Here is a 23,815-nt window from a genome sequence, read left to right as displayed (position 1 = left end):
GCCCAGGGAAGGTCCCTGACCTCTTAGAGCCAGGGGTCACTATCACCTCTGGTTAACAAGATAGCAATTGTACCTGTCTTAGGCAGCCACTGGGAGGATGCCAGCAAGTGACATGTGACAAGCACTTAGCTTGCCGGGTGGAGGGTCTGTGCCTAGAAAATGCTTATCCAGAGCCTCCTCTTTGTAGAGGATGCAGGTGGCTTCAACGCCCCATCCTGTGCCCAGGTCTCATCACATGCCTCGCTCTGTCTCCTCCCCCTGCCTCTTCCGACCCTGCTGTCTCCTTCCTCTTCGGTTCTCATGGCTCTCTCCCCAGATCCTCAGGATCTGGGGGCCTCAGGACTGCTTGGAGTTCTGGCCAGGAGCGACCAGCAGACAATCAGCCTCCCGGGTTTGTGATGCCACAGTCTAGGGTGCGAGCATTTTCTCTGCCCCACCCCAGGCTCCCAGGCTCCCTCCAAGCAGCCTCTCTGTGCTCACCCTCAGCTCTGCCACCTCTCGCTCTCCCAGACCTGCTGTGTGGCCTTGGGCGACAGTGCAGCCTCACTATAAACTGGGAGCATAGATTAGACGTCCTTCAAGGCTTTTACTGCAGAAGCCTTTAAAAATCCAAATTCCAGGGTCCAGCCCAGACCAGGCAAGCCCGAGACCATGATCTTCCTGCTCCACGTCCACACATGTTAACTAGCCCCATTTTGCACACATCTCCAAACAGTTACTTTCCCTTTTAACCTTCAAATAATTTTTTTCACTCCCATGAACTCCTAAGGGGAGGCCCAGCCTATGTGGGGCAAGGCCAGGCAGGACAGCCTGGGAAATGAGCCACATCCATGCCCTCTCCCAGCAGATCATCCTTCTGAGACTCCCGCCTGTCAATATCGAGTCACTCTCAGGGCACCTGGCCATGTATAATTGATGAGCCTTTCTTCTCTCTGGTGGAGCCCTGAGACAGCATGGCCATAACGCAGGATGTTAAAAGCTTCCTGGGAAGACACGGCTCTCATCTCCAAGAGGAGTAATTAATGTCACAAAGGAGTTTCCAATGATGATTCCTGCTGCAGCTTTGATTTCCTCCTACAAATCCTCCTGAGATACTTCTAGGAGCACCTAAGCCTTTCCTCTGCGTGTCCTCCAAGGAGTCCCGTCTGCTTGCATCTGTTTCAGTGACTGTTAAAGAAGAAGGCTCACTTTGCTAGGATCCGGGCCTGTGTCTAGGTGGAAAGCAGGGAGGGAGACAGCCGCTGTCCTAGCACTGTACCCCACCTGAAGGCTTTGCCTGGGTTCCTTCAGAGGGCTGGGCCATTTCTCCCTCTCCACTCTCTTTTTATAAAGAGTGATTCTTCATCTCCAAAGGGGAAGCGATGTGAAACTAGACTGCCCTATTCTGAGGCTGGAGGAGCAGGGTCAGCTGGCTCTCACCATCAGGGAGCAAAGCTAAGATGCAGCCTCAGTGCGATTCCCAGCCAGGGCACCCCACTCTTGCAGCGGCCGAGAGAAGCAGGTTGCTGGTTTTACAGGTGTGCTACCTGAGCCCAAGAGAAGCTAGACATCCTACACAGTGCCACACACACTTGCAGGAGTAGCAGGGCCAGAACTAAGCCATGTTTTCCAAATGCCATCCCGTCTCCCTGCCCCAGGAGCTGCCAGATCACTGTGAACAAACCCGTCTCCTGCTCAGCACCTGCTACCCCTCCTAGAACCTTCCTAGGGGGAGCTAGGAGTAGAAGGATAAAGAAAAGAGGGACCCACAGTCTCAGTACACAGCCCAAACCCACTCTCATGCACGATGGCTCAGCCTGAGATGCACAGGGGCCTCAGAACCTCCACCCACCTGCTGGAGTCAGAGCAAAGTGTCAAGGGACTTTGGAAAATAACCCAGCTGTGGGTGCCACAAGAGAGGCTGCCTTGTCTGAGCAGGAGGGAGGCCCACTGGTCAGGGTTCCAGCCAAGAAGGCTGAGCTCAGGACATGTTTTAGGACTGGCTTAAGACCTGGTTTGCTCAACAGGGAAACTGAGGCAGCCACCCAGGAATGCAGGGCACCCCGATGCTGTGGGGGTGGAAAGGCCCAGTCACCCAGGGCTCATGGCTAGCACATCAGAGGCAGAGAGTCACATGCTCCCAGGCACTGCCCCATTGTCTGGGGGGCTCTGAAGTCTGAGGAACAGGCACCAGTGACCCATGGCAGGGCAAGAGGATGGGCAGGTAGAAAGCTCCTCTCCCTGCTCCCCTTCCCCTGCTTGGCTCTCCCTTCTCTCACTCACTCCTCTCTCAGCCTCCCTCATGCTCCCAGATTTCAGGTCACCACCAGGCATGTGCTGTGTGGTCCAGTCGAACCCAGAAAACAGGAGAATAGCGAGGGGGTGACAGGAGCCTGGGAGTCATGAGCCATGGGATGAGAAGATAAAGAAGGAAGCCAAATAGCTCAAAAAATGAAGTCAGGAAAAAAGTATTTTGAAATAGCGCCACTGATAGCATGGCACTCAGCATCCTGGGGCCTCCCTGCAGACGCTCGGGTGGAAGCCGTCTCCACCCTTTTCTCCTGTCACTTCACCAAATCTCTCCAGAGCCACTGGTATTTCTAGTTAGCCTCAGGCTGAGACTTGGAAGTTCATAGAGATTAAAAATTAACACGGGCACATGCGCTTTTCTTAAAGCAAGAACAAGCCTAAGTAGAGAATTTAAGAAGTCAGCGACTGTGGGATCGTTTCTCCTGCTTCGTTGGTTCAAGGGTTTGACATTTTCATTCATTCGCTGCACAAATGTTTATCGAGCTATGTGCCTGGCTTGGTTTTGAAGGTAATGGCACCACTTAAGGCTGCTTGGGTACGTCTACATATTTTTAGCGTTTGTACACTTCCCAAGCCACCAGTTGCTTTAATCCCACAATTTTTCAGGGGGAAAAACAAAAGCATTGTTCCAGAATGAAATACCTGTGCAGGCCAGCCTGGGCAAAAACGCCTAGGGAGTGCGTGGTCACCTGTGCTTACCGACACTGGATCTGTCTACCATGGGACAGGGGCTGATGTAGTGGGAGGGGGCATCTAGCGACCCCACAACAAGCAGGACATGGTAGCTGGAAATTCCTTTTTAAGTTTTGTTTTAGTAGAGGAGAGCTCTATACTTTTCGATATGTGTAATACTTATTGAGAGTATCTGAAAGAAATTAGCAGATTCTCAGGTCTTAGAAACGCATACTTACAAAATGTGAGTAAATAATAAAACAAGGCATGGCCATTATGCAGGTGTTTTAAAAGCTTTTTTTTTTCTGACTCCTGTACGTGCTGGCATCCCTCATGAAGCATTAGTCACCTGACATCAACACCCAAGCCCGTAAACACCTTTCTGATGGCCTGAGGAGGGCTGCACGAAGCAAACTGGCAGAAAGTGTCTGTCACTTGGACACCGCTAGGAAGTAAAGAAACATGGACCTGCCCAGTTAATTTCAAATGCTGTCACTGTTTTGATGACACATCTCAGAGGAGGACATTTTTCTCCCTTGCAGAGTGTAAATCAATCCATTAGTCCTGTGAAACTCCCTGAGACAAGGTAGCAAATGTTTCTGTCATGTAAACACTGCCACTTGATGGCCAGAGGAATGTCCCCCGTGCCTCGGAAGGAGCTAGATACTGGGTTTGGGTGCCCCATGGCATCTGTGGGGCTATCTTCTCAACAAGGTTGGCTGTGTCCTGCTGTCAGCAGGAAGCCCAGGTGGTTGGATGCAGGAGCTGACCCTTCTCTGGAGTTTGGTCACTGCTCAGATCTGTCTCCAGGGACCTGAGCCAGGGAGGACCCAGACCAGCTCTAACACCACATCCGCTTTTCCATCCACAAGGCATGGCACACCCAGGCTGGGCATCACCGATGGGAGCACAGCTCCTGGCCCACTGCCAGACCACATGCCCACCCCTTTGCTGGGAATGCCCGGGCCTGGATCTCCAGTCTGCCTCTCTGTCTGGATTAAACTGCCTCAAAGGGGAGTCTTCTGCACAACCTGTACCCCACTGCCAGGCACTGTTAGCGTTTGTTGAATAAATGTCAGCTAATTGAATAATGAACTTTGTTTCTTCCAGCCAGCAAACGGCAATTTTCAAATGTTTTTCAGCTCTTACTCGTGATTTCTTCTACCTAACAGATAAACAAACATTTGCAAAGCATTTCTAATGTGCCAGGCCTGGTGCCATGCTGGAAATGGGAATGGATAATTCATGATCTCTTTCCTCAAGGAGCTCAAAATCGCATGGATGAGACAAGGGGTGAGCAGGTGGTTTCCACGAAGCGCTCTGTCCCACACTCTTTCCCATGCTTCAGGTCCCAGGCCCAAGGGACCCCTTCAAAGGGAGCGCCCTGTTCAACACCAGCTTCCCTGCTATCTTGATCAAAGCACCTATTGATCTCTTTCATCAAGAGCTATAATTTCTATTTATTTTATTATTTACCTACTTATCACTTGTGTCCCACCAGAAAATAAACTCCACAAAAGCAAGAATATTTATTTAGTTCTTCTCTGTGATCCTAGTACCTAGCACCTAGTAGGTACTCCATAATATTCCCTAAAAAAGGCGTATGTGCAGTGATGTCTCTCACTGATGTATTAAAACTGCAGCCTTGCCTGCCCTGACACTCCTTGGACCCCTTCTTTGCTGAACGTTTTCCCTCCAGCAGGTCATACAAGCCACTCACGTATATTGTCCACTGACAGCCCTCCCACTCACCAGGATGTACATTCTGTGAGAACAGGGAATTCTGCTATTTTGTTCACTGGTTTTCCCTAGCACCTAGAACAGCTCACATGGTAGATGCTCAATAAATATTGCTTGACTGAATGAATGACAATACTGTGTAGAAGGGGAGCGGGGGATAACGGGGGGGTGGGGAGTTGGGGAGGGATAGCATGGGGAGAAATGCCAGATATAGGTGAAGGGGAGGGAGGCAGCAAATCATACTGCCACGTATGCACCTATGCAACAACCTTGCATGTTTTTCACATGTACCCCAAAACCTAAAATGCAATTAAAAAAAAAAAAAAAAGAATTATAACATTCAGATGTCACAGAAAATTAAAAAAAAAAAAAAAAAAAGAAGTTAATAGGAAGATAATTTAGTCTATTATGGGCGGGGATGTCACAGAAGACTTCCTGCAGGATTTGGCACCTGAGCTTATTTTTTTTTCCGAGATGGAGTCTTGCTCTGTCACCCAGGCTAGAGTGCAGTGCCACGATCTCAGCTCACTGCAACCTCCACCTCCCGGGTTCAAGTAATTCTCCTGCCTCAGCCTCCCGAGTAGCTGGTATTACAGGCATGCACTACCACACCTGGCTAATTTTTGTATTTTTAGTAGAGACAGGGTTTCATCACGTTGGCCAGGCTGGTCTTGAACTCCTGATCTCATAATCCACCCACCTCAGTCTCCCAAAGTGCTGGGATTACAGGTATGAGCCACTGCACCCAGCCGAGCTTATTCTCAAGTCCTAATGAACACAATGACCAAAGCTGACTCGTGAGGAAATAGAAAACCTGAACAGTTCTATGACCACTAAACAAATTAGATTAGTTTCCACCAAAAACTGCAAGGCCCAGATGGTTTTTATAGGAGAGGCCTACCAAACTTTTCATTCCAATCTTATATAAATGCTTTCAGAGACTAGAAAGGGTGAGACCACTTTGTGAAGCTAGTGTAACCTTGGTAATTCAAATAGGTAAAAACAGTTTAGGAAAGGAAAATCTCTAGCTAACATCTCTCTTAAGTATATACACAAGAGTACTAACAGGACATTAACAACCCCAATCTACCAATGCCTATAAAATAATAATACATCACCATCAAATTGGGTTATTCTAGAAATAAAGACGGTTTATTATTAGTAAGTTACCAGTAATTTCGCTATATTAAGAGATTAAAGACAAATATTAGCATCTTATTAATGACAGAAAATGACATTAGATAAAATTTAACCCTCATTCGTGATAAAAATTCCTATTTAGAAAAATATGGTAATTTACTTAATCCAATAGAATAAATTTAAAATAGCTACATAAACATCATATTTGATGGTAAAGCATGGAAAAACATTCCTTTTAAAATTATAAATGAGGCAAGAATATCTCAGATCATTGCTTTTATTCAACTGAAAAAGTTGACTAATTGGAAGAGGAAAGGGTTGACTATTAGATAGATGGTGCTGGGAAAATTTGCTGCCCACGTGACAAATAAACTTGATTCCTGCATCAGATTATATGGGAGAAAAAAGACAAAAAGCATAAATCATAAAAGAAAAAATAGGACAATTTAAATTTTAAAAAATATTTTGTCCAGCACATACAAATAATACAAAAATATTTTTTCAAACAGAAAAAGGCAAATCACAAACAGGAAAAGAATACTTGCAACATATCACCAAAAAAAAAAAGAAAAAGAAAAGAAAACCGCCAGGCACAGGGGTGCGTGCGTGTAGTCCCACCTCCTTGGGAGGCGAAAGTGGGAGAATCCCTTCAGCGAAGGAGTTTGAGGCCAGCCTGGGCAACATAGCTAGACCACCACGACCCTGCATCTCTTTTAAAAAGATTATCCAAAATATATTTCAAATCACTAAAAAGTCATTAGAGGAAAACAAAAATAGAAGTAAAAGTTACGCAGAGGCATTTCACAGAAGAGGAAACACAACGTCTGCCTAGAACAGGGCAAATGCCAAGTCAAAACCACAATGGGATTCCATTTCCCATCCATTTACCATCAACAGTTTTAAATCTGTCAATAGAAAAGTTTAGGCAATCATGTAGACTGAAGAGAAATGTTTTATATACCAATGGCCAGCATATAAACTACTCTATTTTGACAAATTATTTGGCAATAGACGGCAAAACCGAAGATGTGCTGGGCCTATGAGTTGCAATTCCATTTCTGCAGGATACCCTTGAGGAGCTCTTGTCCACGTGCACATGGAGAAGTGTTCAGCAGTGTGCACAGCAGTAGGTTAATAACAGCAAAAGCAAGGAAACAACCTGTGTCCCACAAGAGAATAAACACACACACTCACAGAAACGCGCACACACATGTAAATACCGTACAGTGCTGAAAATGGATGAACTGGGGCTGTACGCGTCAACACAGAGCACCTCAAAAACACGATGGAGGCAAAAATGGCAAGTTATAGGAGAATAGAGTATGAGACCGTTTATGTAACATGTGAAAACATTTTCAGCAACAGTGCCAGTTGCTTAGTGATGCATGCATGCGTTCATATACGGAGATTGTTATAAGGTAAAACTCAAGATTCAGAATGAGGCTCACCTGGGAGAAGCGAGGAGGAGGATTAGGAAGGGATCCACAAAGGGCTGTGACCATGCTGATATGCTTTGTTTCTTAAGCTTGGTGGTGTATTCTTTATATCTCTTGGATACCAGATACTTCACTGAAAAATTGAGGGAAAAAGGGAATGTGTTAGCATTGGAAGAAGGAGGAAGAAAGGGGTATTCTAGGAGGGAAGAGGAGCTTAAGCAAAGATACTAGGGGTAAACCAGGAGGTAGAATGGGAAAACCACAAGAAACATGGTGTTGAAAGCACACATTGAGGCCGGCGCAGTGGCTCACACCTAAAATCTCAACGCTTTGGGAAACCGAGGCAGGAGAATCACTTGAGCCCAGGAGTTTGAGACCAGTCTGGACAATATAGTGAGACCTCGACTCTACAAAGAATTTTTTTAAATTAGCCAAGTGCAGTGGTGCACGTCTGTAGTCCCAGCTATTCCAGGAGGCTGAGGTGGGAGGATCACTTAAGTCTGGGAAGTCAAGGCTGAAGTGAACGGTGATCACACCACCGCACTCCAGCCTGGGAGACAAAGTGAGACCCTGTGTAAAAATATATATTTAAAAAATCAAATGAAATAAAGCACACACCAAGAGGGGATGGCCAAAGTTAGGCATCAGAGGCTGTTGGGGAACAGACCCTAAGTAATCTGGAGTGCAGTGCTAAGGGGCCAGGAAATTGTCCTGAAGCCAGTGGAACTTACTAAGGGTATTAACTGAGTGAGTGATTCAGTCCTCTAAGTATTTGTGAAAGTCCACTGTGGAGGAGGGATTGAGGGGAATGGGAAAGAGAAGGGGGTGTCCCGGAAGCAGAAAACCCAGCGGGACACGGGAGAAAGGTCTGGACCAAAAAGCTCGGGGCCCCGAGCAGTGCAGTGGCAATGGGGTGAGAGAAGCTGCCCAAGTGCCAAGTGCCAAGCCTATTTCAGCAGAATCCCAGTGCTGTGGTGTGCCCACACAAAATGACTGCCCAGCATGCGGCTGCCTTAAAGCTCAAAACACAAAGGCTCCGGCCTTTCCCACGCATTGCTAGAGACAGCTTAGGAGAGCAGGTTCCGATGAACTTGGCTGAGTTTTGCTGGCCTCCAATGCCTTAATTACGTATTTATTGGTATTTGGAATGGCTTGTGCAAGCTGCCCATGTTGTCAGGTCATTGCTGACACTGAGTGACGGCTTCTCTGTTCCATTTCTTCCTAATGAGCACACACACTTGAGCGCTTAATATAGAGCAATGGCTTTCCAGGACAAATGACCTTCCAGTAGAACACAGCACTCTAAGGAGTTGGTGATTTCTACATTTGTTAGCCAGGCTGACAACTCTGGACAAGGAAATTGGAAATGTTGAGTTGTTTTCAAATTGGCTGAGTTATAATAGTCACTGCAAAGCAAAGTCACAGAATCCCAGACATTCAACATCAAGCCCAACTCTAACTGGTGGCTGAGAAGATGAGACCTTGGGACAGAAAGCGACTGTGAACTTTCTGAGGCCACACATTAGATTAGTGGCATCAAATGACAGACCATAAACATTCCTTGAGCACCTACTGTGCACCAAGCCCCCTGCTGGGTGTTGGGATACAAGGGTGACCGCATGCCCGCCATGGAGGAGTCTGCATTCTCACTGGGAGAGAAGGAAAATCAACAAGGAAGGAATTCATGAACTCGCCATTTCGGGTACCGGTTAGTGCCGAGAAGGGTACCGGTGGAATAAGAAAGAGCCTGGAGCTACTTTTCCCAGGACGGTGAGGGAAGGCTTCTCTGAGAAGAAACTTCCTTCTCTAATCAAGAAAGCAGATCCCAACTAAGCGGTTTAAGAAAAGAATTTTAATATAGAGAACTAGGTCCAAAGGTGCTGGAAGAGAAGAAAGGGCAAAGGACACGGTGAGGCTGTCCGGAGAGCAGCAGCAACAGCAGCTGCCACCAGCTCTAGCTAGAGACAAGGGGAGGGCTTCCAGAACCCAGGAGCGGGCACCACAGAAGGAAGCGTGGCCCAGTAGATGTGCAACCCAAAGGAGATGGGGCAGCTGTCTGGGATAGTTTCTAAAGCAGAGAGGGGTTTGGGGGAAGAGATATCCTGGCTTTTTCCTTCTCCCTGGCTTCCAATCTGCCATGAGCACCTCCCATCAGCTAAATATAGCCAGAAACCAAAGGGCAAGCATGCCTGGAAAATGCATCTTCCCCAGGGAAATGCAAACGTTTTGCAGAAGCCACCCTGGGATACACAGCAGGGTCAGGGGAAAGTGGAGGATAGATCTTAGGGCTAACGGGCACATGGCAGGAATATAAGGTAACAATTGACTCAAGATGCATCTGATGAAAGGAGGGAGCCATTCGAGTGCTACGGGGCGAGAATTCCAGCAAGTCTCTCGGGTGGCCGAGGCAGGGTGGGATGCGCTGGCTCCCTGTACCATTCGGGCTTATCTCTGGCACTGGCCATCTCGTTGAGCCTCCTCGTGATTCTCTTTTGCCATATTTTCCAGCTCCTCTCAAGTTTGCCTCTTGTGCCTTCAAAGAGCTGATGGAGGTGGGGGCCGCTGGGCAGGCAGGCCATTTTCCAGTATCAGAGCCAATTCCGTGGCTCATAATTACACCTTTCTCCATGATTGACTGTTCACCCTGGGAATCACACAAAAGCTTAACGTGTTTCTCATAGCAGCCCATGATGGAGGTTTCCTTCTCTCCATTTGAATGAGGAAAGAGAGGCTCCGATACGGCAAATAACTTGCTCAAAGGCATGGAGTAAGTGGCGGGGCTAAGATTTCTTTCACTCATTCCATGTGCAAATGTTTAATGAACGTCTGTCTATCAAGGTCCAGGCTGTGGGGATAAAATGGTGAACAAAACAAGCATAGAATGTTTGGGGAACACAGTTATTAAACGAATAACCATGTTTGTGGTGTGATTACTAAAGAAATTATTTATGCCAAGAAAACAGGTAAGTCTAGAATCGTGTTTGTCTATTTCTCAAGTACCTCAAGTATAACAATTGATTATCTGTTTTGTTAATTTCTGCTCTTATGCTTACCATTTTCTTGCCTCTTTTTCTTTTCTTGTAGTTTTACTTCAAGGTTGTTTCTAGGGACTTGAGTTGAACCCTTAACTCATTTAAACTAAGGCTACACATTTTCCTCTGGGTGCTACTTTTGTTATATCTCACAAATTGGCTAGACTGTTCTCTTATTCTTATTCTTCTTCTTTTTTTTAATCAAGACAGAGTTTTGTTCTTTTTGCCCAGGCTGGAATGCAACGGCACGACCTCAGCTCACTGCAACCTCTGTCTCCTGGGTTCAAGCAATTCTGCTGCCTCAGCCTCTAGAATAGCTGGGATTATAGGCGCCCACCACCATAGCCAGCTAATTTTTTGTATTTGTAGTAGAGATGGCATTTCACTATGTTGGCCAGGCTGGTCTTGAACTCTTGACTTCAGGTGATCCACCCACCTTGGCCTCCCAAAGTGCTGGGATTATAGGCATAAGCCACCATGCCCGGCCATGTTCGTCTATTCCTTAGTTCTCAACATTTTGAAATTCCGTTGATTTCCTCTTTCACTCATGACTTATTTGGCAACATTTTTAAATTTCTGCGTCGGTCCATTTGGGCTGCTGTAACAAAATCCCATATACTGGCTGGGTTATAAACAACAGAAATTTATTTCTCACAGTTCTGGAGGCTGGAGAGTCCAAGATCATGGTGCTGGCAGATTCAGTGTCTGAGAGCCTGATTTCTGAGTCATAGATGGCACCTTTTGGCTATGTCCTCACATGTTAGAAGACATAAGAGGTCTCTGTCAAGCCCCTCATCAGGGTACTGGTCCCATTCATGAGGGCTTTACCCTCTTAACCAAATCACTTCCCGAAAGCACCACCTCCTAATCTTATCACCTTAAGGGTTAGGATTTCAAAATACAAATTTTGGAGTCGGGACAGGAACATTCAAACAATAGCAACATCCAAACATGCTTTTTATCTTTTTCCTGTTGATTTTTAATGTAATTGCTTGTGCTCAGAGACAGAGTTAGGATAATGTTACTTTGTTGGTATTTGTTGAGACTTTAGTCAAGATTTACTACAGGATACATTTTTATAAGCATCCATATATTCTTAAAAATTGTATACCCACCTATTGGCTGCATGGTTATTTATGCATTCTTTCATAAAATCTAACTTAATTCGTTATCAGTATCACTTCGGTCGTCTGCTTGATCAGTAGAGCTGTGTTGATCTGTGAATGTGGATTCCTCAAGCTCTCCTTGTGTTGTTTTCATCTTACATAGTTTGAGATTTTGTTTAGCTTTAAAGTTCAATATGTGTCCTATTGTCACAGAGCCCCTTGTTCAAAAATTATTTAGAATTTTGAGACAATCCCAGCAGGAGGCCTTTCTGAGGCCAGAGCTCTGTGCCCACCCATAAAGCTGTCCACGCTTGAGTCCCCTGGGGTGGGGACTGGTTGAGGGAGTGGACCCAAAACTACTTCATGACCTTTGGAGAAATCATGCAAAGTCCATGCCTACTTGGCAGGTGTATTACCAGCATCAATTTAATACAAGGATGGCGAGGTTGGGGACCAGTTAGTAACACCGAGTCACTTAATATAACTCACTGCATGCTCTTCGCAATTTTTAAAATGTAAGCTCCTATAAGCTTTTAATTTTCCCATTTACTTTGGGCTGTTTGTGGATTTTGCCTCAGCTGAAATGTGAAGGCCTGAGGATTATCTATTTAAAGCTATCGTCCAAGCTTTACAGCAGGCAAATGCTGTGTCCAGCATGGAGGTTTACAGACGACAGCTTAAAGAAAAGTCTTGGTTCTGATGCAGCTGTCTTTGGTTAGCTCATATCACCCTTGGAAAGAAACCTCTGGGGGCTAAGAAGTAAGTGGTTTCTGCTTCTGGGGTTTTGTCCAGAAACCCAGAAAGACATAAATAGCATCATTCCAGAAACATTCCTGCCTGGCCCTTTGATCTCGGCCTGGCAGCCATTGCAGGGTGTGCCGCCCACCCACCCTTTGTGGGCTCGGTCAGTACAGGGCTCCGTGCAGCCCTTCAGAGCTACAGTGGTCATGACACCAACTAGTGCAACTCCTGAAATCATCGCAGAGGCCCGAGAGAGCAGGCACCTTGCCTAAAGGCACAGCACATCGGTTGCAGAGCAGAGGGTCTTCCTCCTCCAACCTCTGCCCCTTGCACACCCCCCAACTCAGTTGAGCATCTGCTGAAGCATAAAGTTGGCGGGTTTTTGTTGTGTTGTTGTTTGCCAAGGCACTGATCACCTGAACTGCTTGCTGGGCCAGCCTTTATTCCCAGCTGCTGACACTAGAGATGCTCAGATAAGGCCACGGAGGCCGGGGTGGAAGATGGGGAAATGAGGGAGTTGTTACTCCCTCTTTCTGATCTCCTCTCCATAGCACCACCAAGCGAGAAACTTGAAACAGCAGCCACTCGTGAGTCAGGGATGTGTGTCCCATCCAAGCCTCCGTCCGGGCCTCGAGGCCCTGCCCCCGCATCCCTGTCCACCGCTGCCCAGTCCTGCTTGGACACAGTCAGTGACAGGGAGCTCACTCCCACAGTGGGGCTCAGGCCGCCGCCCTCAGCTCTGTCCCCACACATCCCACGTCAGTGTCACAGAGACCGTAACGGAATCAGCCTTCTAGAGATCCCTCTCCAGGAAAGCGTGAACCTAGGAAGATGGCACCATGCCCTCTTCACAGCTTTATCCCAGCTTCTGGTTCAGAGATGTTGCTTACAACAGAATACCTGAAACTGGGGAGTTATAAAGGAAAGGAATTTATTTCTTACAGTTCTGGAGGCTGAGAAGTCCAAGGTTGAGGGGCTGCATCTGGTGATGGTCTTCTGGCTGGTAGGGACTCTCTGCAGAGTCCTGAGGCAGTTCAGGACGTAACCCTGTACTGACAGAGCCCACAAAGGGTGGGTGGGCAGCACACCCCGCAATGGCTGCCAGGCAGTTCAGGGCATCACATGAGCTCAGCACACCAGCTCAGACCTCTCCTCCTCTTCTTATAAAGCCACCAGCCCACTCCCCCAGTAATCCATTAATCCATTAACCCATTAATCCATGGCTAGATTAGTCCGTTCGTGAAGGCAGAGCCCTCATAACCCATTCACCTCTTAAAGGCCCCATCTCTCAATATTGCCACATCGAAGATTAAGATTCAACATGAGTTAAGAAGGGACAGACATTCAAATCATAGCAGTTGCATCACACACATTTCACTAACAAACAGTTCTAGTTCCTTCCCCCAACCTCCAGTCCTCATCTGTCACATCTCTCAGCCTCACAGAACAACCCATTTTCCACAGGAAAGGTCACGGAGCATCGCAAGAGCATGCGGTGGCCCTCTGAGCCATCTCTTCTCCCCCCCGGAATCCCGGCATCTTCATGGTTCCTCAGAGGCTTGGGGGCCACCCTGACCGCCCTCCTCAGAGTGAGCCCCAGTCTGTGTGTCCTTCTTCACGTGTGGTGGCCAGAAACCAGATCATGTGCACAGAACGGACAGGCTCTGGTACCATCGTGTGAGTGTGCACCTGTGTGTGTCTATGTCCGTGTGTCTGTGAATGTGCCATGTGTGGGAGTTTGTGTGTGTGTGCTGGTGACTGTGTAAGACTGTATATGTGAATGTGAGAAGGTATGAATCTGTGTGAGTATTGTGTGTATGTATGTGTGTGAGTTTGTATAAATGTATGAGTGTGTGGATATCCGTGTGGATGTGTCTGTGTGAGAGTTTGTATGAGTTTGTTTGAGCATGTCTGTCTGTGTATCTGTGTGTGCATGAGAGAATGTGTAAGAGTGCATCTGTGTATCTATGTGCAAGAGTCTGTGTGTGTGGATGCGGATGTATGAGAATGTGGGTCTGTGTGAATGTGAGTGGGTGTGTGTTGTGTGTGCACATGTGGCTGCATGTGGGTCTCTGAGTCCTCTCCCAGAGCCCCTCAGAGGGAAAACTGATGGGGCCACCATGTGGTGGGTCTGTGTGTGGAGACCCCTCAGCAGCCCTGAGCAGGGGCCTGGCACCCAGGAAGTGCTAGGAGCTATTATCATATCAAGATTTGTGTGTTATTTAGCAACAAAGGCCCCTGTTGCATTTCCATTTCCTGCAGGAAGAGTGATCCCAAAGTGGGGACTTGGAGGCAACCACCAAGAGAGTTGGGGAGTCCTGAGAAGTGCAGGACCCAGAGGTATACTCAGAGAGAACCCCCAAACAGCCTGGGGACATGGTGACTACATTCCGCTCAGCGCTGTGAAAAACGACTCTGTATTATAGATGGAGGGAGGAAATGGAATCCCGGCACACAGAGTGAGGGCAGAAATAAAGATGCATCACTCCGCCCTTCAGAACTCAGGGGAAGGGGGTGCCAGGGAGCCCTTTCAAAGGCCTGAGATCACCATGGGCAGGCAGGGTGGTCTCAACAATGCTTCAGGGCGTATGTTACGACACAGAAAGCTCAGAGGGTTTAATGACAACTCAGCCACGCAGAGCTCTGTCAGCAGTGCAGCCGGAACTCACACCCGGGTCTGCTGACTCCAGGACCAGCGTTCTGGGCCCCAGAAGCCCCTGTGGGACTTCCTGTGCACACCACCCAAAAGACGAAAACATCCTCAGCTGTCGCTGTGTGTGTGAGGAAATTCACATCCTGCTGCCAAGTGTTGCCACCAAATCACTCTAAATTGGGCAATTAGTGGCATGATTTGTGAAACGAAGAACAGGATATGCTTTGACCCCTTGAACTTCTTCTCGACTGAACTCTCCAGTTCTAGCTGAGCTTTCATTTTTAAAAGTGGGAGTGGGGTGGAACGGGAGAAAGTGCCTTAAATCAGCGCTTCTGCCAATGGCCGCTTCCTGGGGAACCATCTCTACCTGGGTGGTTGAGGTTTTGAAACTAGATTCCAACAAAATGAAGATAAGGCGAACCATGAACTGAAAAAGGTCAGCGGACTGCTCACTGCCAAGGGTTGAGTTTAATAGGAAAGTGAGCTTAGAAGATGACAACCAGGACAGCAGGCCAAGCACATGAGTAGGCAACCTCCAACAGAGAGATGAATGGCCACCCGCACAGGGAGATAACATGAGCCTCACAGTTGCTACATAGAGCGTGCGGGAACCCGTGGATTCGGACAGAGCTCGCACACCAGGCCCCAGGCCTAACCAAGATGAAGTTACACGTCACCAAACTGAAGTTATCCGAACTGCGAAATCAGGAGACAGACGATAGCCGAATTCCCACACAGGCATCAGGGAAGTCCTGTCTGCTTTAACCCTATAAGGACAGTCGCCACGAAATGATCTGTTCTTTCTGTTTCTTTAGCCCTTTTCTGCCTGTAAAGTCTGCCTCCTCTGTTCCACCCACAGGAGCTTCTTCCTATTACAAGAATGGGATGCTGCCCCGTTCATGAACCACAAATAAAAGCCAATTTGTTCTTTAAAAAAAATGTGTTGAAATTTTGTTCTTTAACATCTGGGTTTTTTTTTAAAGGCAAATTAAAACACTAGGATGTTAATTTTCTCCTAACAGATCAACACAGCTAAGACCTAGTCCAGGGAGGAAGCAAAGAAATGAGATCTCCCTAGATGGATGCTGGGTTGGAATTGGCAGTCTTTCTAAAAGGCCTTTAGGATGTGGGTAAATTTGACCTCATAATTATTTTAAGACTTTATCCCGAGGGAATTAATCAAGATGTAGATGGAGCTGAATATACAAAGATATTCACTGTGTCGTTACTTAGAATATTGGAAAATATGGAAAAACTACCCCAAATGTCTAATAATAAATTACTACTCATGAAAATTACAGTAAACCTATATGAAGGGATACAATGCCACCATTAGCCACTCCATGGCAGCGGAATCTTTGACTCCAAGTCCAGTGTCCTCCCACAAAGAAAGGCTGCCTCTCAAGTCTGCCCAGAAAGTGCCTCCGCCTTCCAATGGCTGTGAATCAGCTGGGGAGGTGTCAGTGGCTAACACCCATGAAATGGTGACTACAGGGTTCAGGGCTGGGAAGAGGAGCAGGGGATGTGGGCCAGAATGTTCCACTAGCATCCAATTTGAAGCCACATGTTTCCAAACATGAGGCTAATTAAACAACGCCATCACGTGCTTGCATATTTCACCCTTGTTTACTTCATTGTCAACCCCACCCTGTCATTCTGAAGAGGGTTTATGGCCTATGTGGAGAATATTATGAAGAGAGGCCAAAAGTCTTGATTCTCTGACCTGTATCAGCTGTGTGATCTTGGACCACTCAGAACCCAGGCTCCTCCTCTGAAACAGCCCCTGGCTAAGGACCTGCTCTCTGCAGGTGTTCACGAAGTGGCTGACATTGCTGACGGCTGGCTTCCCCCTCTACTATCTTCCCTAGCAGCCCTCTGACTCTTGGGGGCTCCATGATTTTCAGCAACAGTAGCATTCCAGAAAGCTGGGGGAGAGGAATTTTCAAAGTCCAAGAAAGGTCAGTTAAGCAAAGACCACTCTTTTCCTCCAGCCAGTGGGGATCCCTGCTCTTTGAGAGATCTAAGCACTTGCACGCTGTGCTACCTCGTAGTTGGTGCTGCTGGTGCCTTGCCCAGGTCCCCTCTCTTTACCTGCTTTTGCAGCCAGCCCCCGGAAGCTATGAGAGTGGCCTGCTGACAGCTCACAGCCTTCCCCACCTCCAGAGAGTTGAAGCTTTACCTGGGAGGCTATGCCCACCCACAGGCCAAGGCCGGTGCTGGAAGGACCCATGGAAGGAAGGGTAAACGGGCCTCCCACTCAAGGTGACTTCAACACTGTAATCAACTCATGCCCCCTACCCCCACCCCAATCTCCCCAAGCTCTGGAGCTCTCCAGCCCACCCCACCACCTCCTGGGGTTCAGGCAGAAACGGGTTTCCAGCAGAGGACACCCTTTTGCTTAGCTCCTTCCCTGCCCGTCTCTCTTCTCCCCAGAGCTCTTTTCCAATAAACTAGTTGAATAAGTCTCCGTTTCAGGCTCTGCATCAGGGAACCTGCCCTAGGACAGGCTTCCATTGAACTTTCCCGGCACTTCCTGAACACTTTCCCTGAAAGATGCCCTGCACCAGAGCTGGGTGATGAGAAGGCCCACAGTCATTCTTGGGGTTTGTGTGTCCAAGATGGTCAGAGCTGGAGCCAATGTTCAGTGTTTCCTGAGCATGCTCTGAGGAACATGAATCCCAGGCTAGTGGGTAAACAAAGGGAATTCTGGATTGAGAGTTAAGTGGAGCTCTTTACTGTAGCCCTGCCCATAGTCCTGAATATTCAAATGAGACCTATAACCTTAGGGCTTGTTTCTCAACCTCAACCCTATAGATATTCGGGACTGGATGCCGCTTTGCTATGGAGCCATCCTGGGCATTATGGGATGTTGGCAGCCTCCCTGGCCTCCACCTCCTAGATGCCAGCAGCATCCTCCCACCTTATGACAACAAAAAAATGTCTCCAGATGTTGCCAAATAGCCCCAGAGGGCAAAACCAGCCTGAGCCAAGGGAAGGATGTTATCCACTAGGCTCCTTTTTTTTTTTCAATGTATCATCTCTTAATGTCTCTCAGAACTAGAATTCTGCAGGGCACTGTTTGAAAACCACTGATCAAAACTGACATCCATTTTACAGTTGAGTAAACTGAGTCCCTAAAAGAGGACAGGGTCTACCCACAAAAATTAAGAGGGTCCCTAGCAAATCTGAAACCCAAACCCACGTCCTCAGAGAAATGAAATTTCCTGAGGACCCCGCAAGGCAGCCCAGGGTGGAGGCCTCAGGAAGAGCCGAGTGTGGGGTGAGAGTGGACCCAACATGACTGGGGGCCCCGTTTGGCTGAGCCTCTTTTATCTCCCCAGTAATCTGATCCTTTCATTCACTTCCAGGAACAAGACTGTACTGATGTCAGAGGCATGTGAACCAGAGCAACTCCATCTGGAATAGGAGCTGGGTAGAATGAGGCTGAGACCTACTGGGCTGCATTCCCAGCCTGTTAAGACATTCTAAGTCACGGGATGAGATAGGAGGTCAGCACAAGATACAGGTCCTAAAGACCTCGCTGATAAAACAGGTTGCAATAAAGAAGCCACCTAAAACCCACCAAAACCAAGATGGCCATGAGAGTGACCTCTGGTCATCCTCACAGCTACACTCCCACCAGGGTCATGACAGTTTACAAATGCAAGGCAAACATCAGGAAGTTACTCTATATGGTCTAAAAGGGGAGTCATGAATAATCCGCCCTTGTGTCGCATATCATCAAGAAATCGCCATAAAAATAGGCAACCAGCTGCCCTGGGGCTGCTCTGTCCATGTAGCCATTCTTTCATTCTTTTACTTTCTCCACAAACTTGCTTTCGTTTATGGACTCACCCTTAATTCTTTCTTGCATGAGGTCCTCTTGGGGTCTGGATCGGGACCCCTTTCCTGTAACACTGGGGGTCTTTCAAATGAATACCTTCCAATAGTTATGGAGGAATCATGATGAATACATGTGGGAGGCGGCACAGAAATGTTCAAGAAGCCAAAGAGAGCAGCCCTGGAGCCTTCTCAGCGCCGACAGGGATGTCCATTCCGCAGTCCCTGCGTATTCCACTCTTCATCTCCGTGTGAGATGTGACAGCCGGGCCAAGCCGTGAGCACACACCTGTAGTTTTATATTTCAGCACAGAGGAGCATCCAGCAATTTTCAATTATGAGGAAGCTTTAACTCAAATCCCAGGAGCGGAAAACTCATTAATTTATTCAATCCAGCCTCCCTTGCTTCTTGCTAGGTTTTGAAAATTGTCACGTGTGTTTGCGCCCACCCCATGTCCCCAATCCAAGACTGTTCTTTTGAAAACAGCAGGGTTTTCCTTAACCTACCTGGGAAACTAAGTCCCAGGAAAAGCTGGCATCTGATTCATTTCACATGCTAAATTATTACAATCGAAAGGCAAAATCTCTACTGTGCAGCTTTAAAAACATCTGTGTTTTTCTTTTGACTTCGGGGGATAATTATCCTAGCTCCTATTGTGACTGCTAATTACTAATCTAAACTAACCTGCTGAAGGGCTGGCAGGAGGAGGGTTCTTTTCAAAGCATTTCCCCCAGAGCATTAAATCATTCAAAAGTGGAAGCAGAAAATGCACCAGCACCAGGCTCCCCGCCACCTGCTCCAGGCCCGAGTGACAGGGGCCCTGCGGGAGCAGGCGGTGGGGTGGGGGGTTGCATTTAACCAAACCTCTGGATAGGATTTGTTTTTTCCTTTTTCCATGAACAAATAATTGATCTGACTGAGAAGTTTTACTTTTTTACAGAGACCAGACCCAGCCAGGATTCCAGAAACTTAACAAACCATACTTTATGTTGAAGTGAGAATCAAAAACAAAGTGTTTATTATTTTTAAGATTTTATCCAAAGCCAAAGTTCACATCATTTGAAAGACGACTATGTAAAACTAAGATTTTCTTTGCTAAAAGAATGGAATTCGAACCAAAAACAAAGAACATTCACTCTTTCGTTCGTTTGACCTTTTGTGTCTCAATCCCACACCAGGTACTGAGGACCGGACAGACGCGAGGCCGGGGCAGCCCCTGTCCTCACAGAGCTCAGAGTGGCGCTGGGACGGGGTGGATGCTCCAGAGAAGAAGGCAGGAGACTCTGAGCTGGGCCAAGAAGTGTTCTGATGGGGTGGGATGGGGGCCTGTGAGGCTAGGAGAGTCCTATTCTTGAGCAGAGCCACACGAGGTTGAGAATGAGGCATCTGAATTTTGGGAGGTGAATCAGAACCAGCCCAGGTTGAGAGAAGGGGCAGGTTTGTAAGATCACTGCAGACAGCGAGAACAGCAAAGGACCTGAGGTTAAGTTCCGGGACCGCTGAGAAGCACGCAGGGCCCAGACCACCAAGGTGCCTGAAGAGCCAGGCCTTTGCCCTGACAGGGCTGCGGAGCCAGGGAAGGCTCCAGGCAGAGGCGTGACCGTATCGCAGTCCCACTTGACATCAACACATTCTCCATAATAGACTTGAATGAAAACCTGTAATGCAAAGCATGGTGAGCCCTGACTTCCGGCTGGGCTATTTGGGCATAAGAAAGACCCAGGTCCAGAAACTGCCAACCCAGAAGGGAGCCCTCAAGCCGAGGCAGCTGGGCCCTGAAAGCCAGCACCTCTGTGCGGCCCCCAGACGCATCAGCAGCCCCAGCGCCTCTAGAGGATCGCTGTCCCAGGTGTGGAAGGGGCCACTCACCTGGGAACCACGATGACAGCAGCAGCAACGGCAGCCACACAAACCAGCCTCGATTCAACCGCCCAAAGGGGCCTTGTGCCATGTGGAATTCCACATGTGACAGCGGAGAAATACAACAAGGTCATGGGTGTTTCCACACCCTGGCATCGTCCAACGAGGAAAGGGGACCTTTTGTTCTTGCAGCTCAGAAATCAAATTTCTGGAGGAGATGCAAATGGGAGAGACCTAGAAAGGGCGAGGTGGCTTTCCTTCGCTGGCAGGCAGCAGGAAGCGGAGGTAGGAGAGGGGAGGCTGGCCTCATGCGGGGGGCGGGCAGCAGCTGGGAGCCTGCGCCACAGAGAGGGGACTCACGCGTGAAGAGAACTGCTCGGATGGGAATTTGGGGGAGCTCTGCTGTGTCCTACAGATGAAGAGATCCCTGCAAACATTGTCCCCCACCTGTCTGGGGTCTAACTTGCATTCTCCACAGGCCATTGGCCATTCGCTGGGCTCAAGGGGGCCCAGAGAGACTGCAGTTATGGGTGCATCTTCCCATTCTGTCCTCACGGTAAGCCTGTGAAGCGGTGTCATCATCAACCCCACCCCACACTGGGACAGAAGCTCCCTGGCTGGCACAGAAGACCCTGATGGAAGTGGGCTGACTCGCAGCCAGGCTTTCTGAGCAGACAGATAAATGCCCATCCGTGCAACTTTGGAGATGGGGCACCGCCCGGGGACGCTGGGTGTTCATGTGTCAGCCAGAGGGAGAGTTTTCAGAAAGGCTGGCACAGGATGGGCAGCGCAGGTGCCGATGGCCACCAAGACAGGGTGAGGCAGGTGGAGAGCAGGGAGAGGGCTTCCCCGGGGAGGCCTTACTGCCCAGTGGACCCTGGCAGGAAACCAGATCTTCAGAGCGGCCCTGCGCCACTGCCCCGGGAGCTTCCATCTCTGGACTCGGGACGATGGGGCGGCCACTTTGTGAAGCCAAAGCGGTCTTTATGGAGCAGGTTGGAACCATCATCCATGGAGGTCCCAGAGCTGCAGAAACAAGAGCAGGCAAGAAGGAGGCTGGGCTGTGCTTCTGGCTTCCCCTGGGCAGAGGGGTCCTGGGTGACCTTTTTCCTGTCCCACAGGCAGCTCCTTTTTTCTGCTAGTAGCTGGCAGACTTTGATCTGGGAAACCGCCTCGCACACCCTCTGTCTTGGCGAGACTGTCACCCAAGGTGTGGTCAGTCGGCCCGAGCCAGGCCACTGGGGAGCTTTCTCCCTGGGTGTGGGAGCTGGGCAGAGTTCCTGCAATCCTGTCCCCTGGGGGTTTCCTTGGAGTTCCTCCCAGCACAGTCCTGTTTGCTTAAGGCAGCCTGCGGGCCCTGCCCTGAGGCATCCGAGGCCTCCAATGAGACCACGGGCCCACGCCCCTCCAGACTGCCGCTCCCACTCTTCCTGTCACTGGGAAGCACAGGGGGTCTCTCAGCCCAGACAAGAAGCAGCGCAGAGGAAGCGGAGGGTCGCAGGAGAGAGAGCTGACAGTAGGAAAGTAGGGGGTAGACACTACGTTTGGCGTCCACCAAGAGTGGGGCCGGCACAACTCGGGTGTTGCCTCAGTCACTGTGAGATCAGTGTCATTATCCCCAGAGACGGGCAGCCAAGTCCCTGCCTAGTCCAAGGCGGAGCCACATTCAAACCCAGTTCAGCCCCGCGCTGCCCACTCTCCCTGAGTCCCCGACACCCACAGAAAGCCCCCGACCTACTCGGCGCAGGGCAGTTCAGCTCTGCACACTTGCACCAGAGCCTCAGAGGGCTGGCCCCTGAGATACCGAGCTGAGCACCAGGGCATGACCGTCGCTGCCGGGGAGAGAGGGCCAGCAATAACCGCCCTTCCCATTCACGATGTAGGGTCCCCTCATCTCGTCCTCCCAGAGGCCTGTGAGGGCAGAATTATTGGCTCCAGTTGAAGCTTAGAGCCTCAGAGTAATCCACCCACGGTCCCCCAGTGGGGATATGGCAGTGCCAGAACTCAACTCCACAGGTGTCCTCTTGTCACCCCCTCCTTCCCAGAACAAAACAGACAATACCAGGTGTACCCAGCCCCAGGGTACTGTGCTAAGTGTTGTCGTGGCTCCAAGGAGGAAAGGACTCGGCAGTCAGGGAAGGCTTCCTGGGTGAGATGGCAATGATGGGGAGAATCTCAGGAGCTGCACAGAGGCAGGGGTGGGCACCCCTGAAGAGGAAGGAGAGCCTGGGTAAGAGCAGGGCAGCTGGTGGCCCTGAGTGTGTGGGAGCCAGAGGGGCTCGTGCCCAGGCCAAGGGAAGTAAGAAAGTGGGAGGCAGAGGCAGCACCGAGGGCCTGCAGGCTGGAAGCGGGTCAGCCGCGGGGCCGTGAGGGCTGTGGAGGGAGAGGACTGGCCTGTGCTGTGGGAAGTTTCACACGCACTCACACCCACTCACACACTCACACACACATACATATACACAGGCACAGGCACACACCCACTCACACTCATACACATACAGGCACATGCCCACTCACACACACTCTCACACAGGCACACACCCACTCACACACTCCACTCACTCGCACATACATATACACAGACACAGGCACACACACCCCTATACATACAGGCACATGCCCACACACACACACTCTCACACAGGCACACACCCACACACTCCACTCACTCGCACATACATATACACAGGCACACGCCCACTCACACACACACAGGCACACACCCACTCACACAGTCACTCACATATACATATACACAGGCACAGGCACACACCCATTCACACAGTCATACACAGGCACATGCCCACTCACACACTCTCACACACCCATACACAGACATACACCCACTCACACACACATACATACACACAGTTGCACACACATACATGTCATAGGCACATACCCACAGATACACATTCATACATATACACACAGGCACACACATACATTCACATATACACATAGGCACAGGCACACACATTCACATAGGCACAGGCACACACCCACTCACACACATATACAGGCACACACACACTCACACAATACACACAAGCACACACACATAAAAGCACACACACATACACACAGGCACACACACACCCATACACAGGCACACACCCACTCACACACACAGACACACACACACATACACACAAGCACACACACATACACACAGGCACACATGCACATACATACACAAACACACACACACTCAGACACATACATACACATAGGCACACACCCACATACACACTCAAACATACACACATTCATACACATATACATATACATACAGGCACACATAC

At 49.0% G+C, this 23,815-nt stretch overlaps 1 protein-coding gene across 1 annotated transcript in view; it reads right to left on the bottom strand.

Annotated features, from left to right (window-relative positions):
* Positions 1–13,495, bottom strand: part of CHST15 (carbohydrate sulfotransferase 15) — a 135,323-nt gene extending 121,828 nt beyond the window's left edge. Inside the window, exons 1-2 of the mRNA XM_012453405.3 lie at positions 13,099–13,495; positions 7,290–7,410 (exon numbers count right to left, since the gene is read on the bottom strand). The gene's annotated coding sequence lies outside the window, so the exon portion shown is untranslated. The remainder of the gene's footprint in view (positions 1–7,289; positions 7,411–13,098) is intronic.
* Positions 13,496–23,815: the final 10,320 nt, after the last annotated feature.

Source organism: Aotus nancymaae, unplaced genomic scaffold, assembly GCF_030222135.1.
Source record: "Aotus nancymaae isolate 86718 unplaced genomic scaffold, 86718_ANA_hifiasm-v0.15.2.pri h1tg000010l, whole genome shotgun sequence".
NCBI lineage: Eukaryota > Metazoa > Chordata > Mammalia > Primates > Aotidae > Aotus > Aotus nancymaae.
Note: the sequence above shows the minus strand (reverse complement) of the source record. Positions and strands in the feature narration are given on the sequence as shown.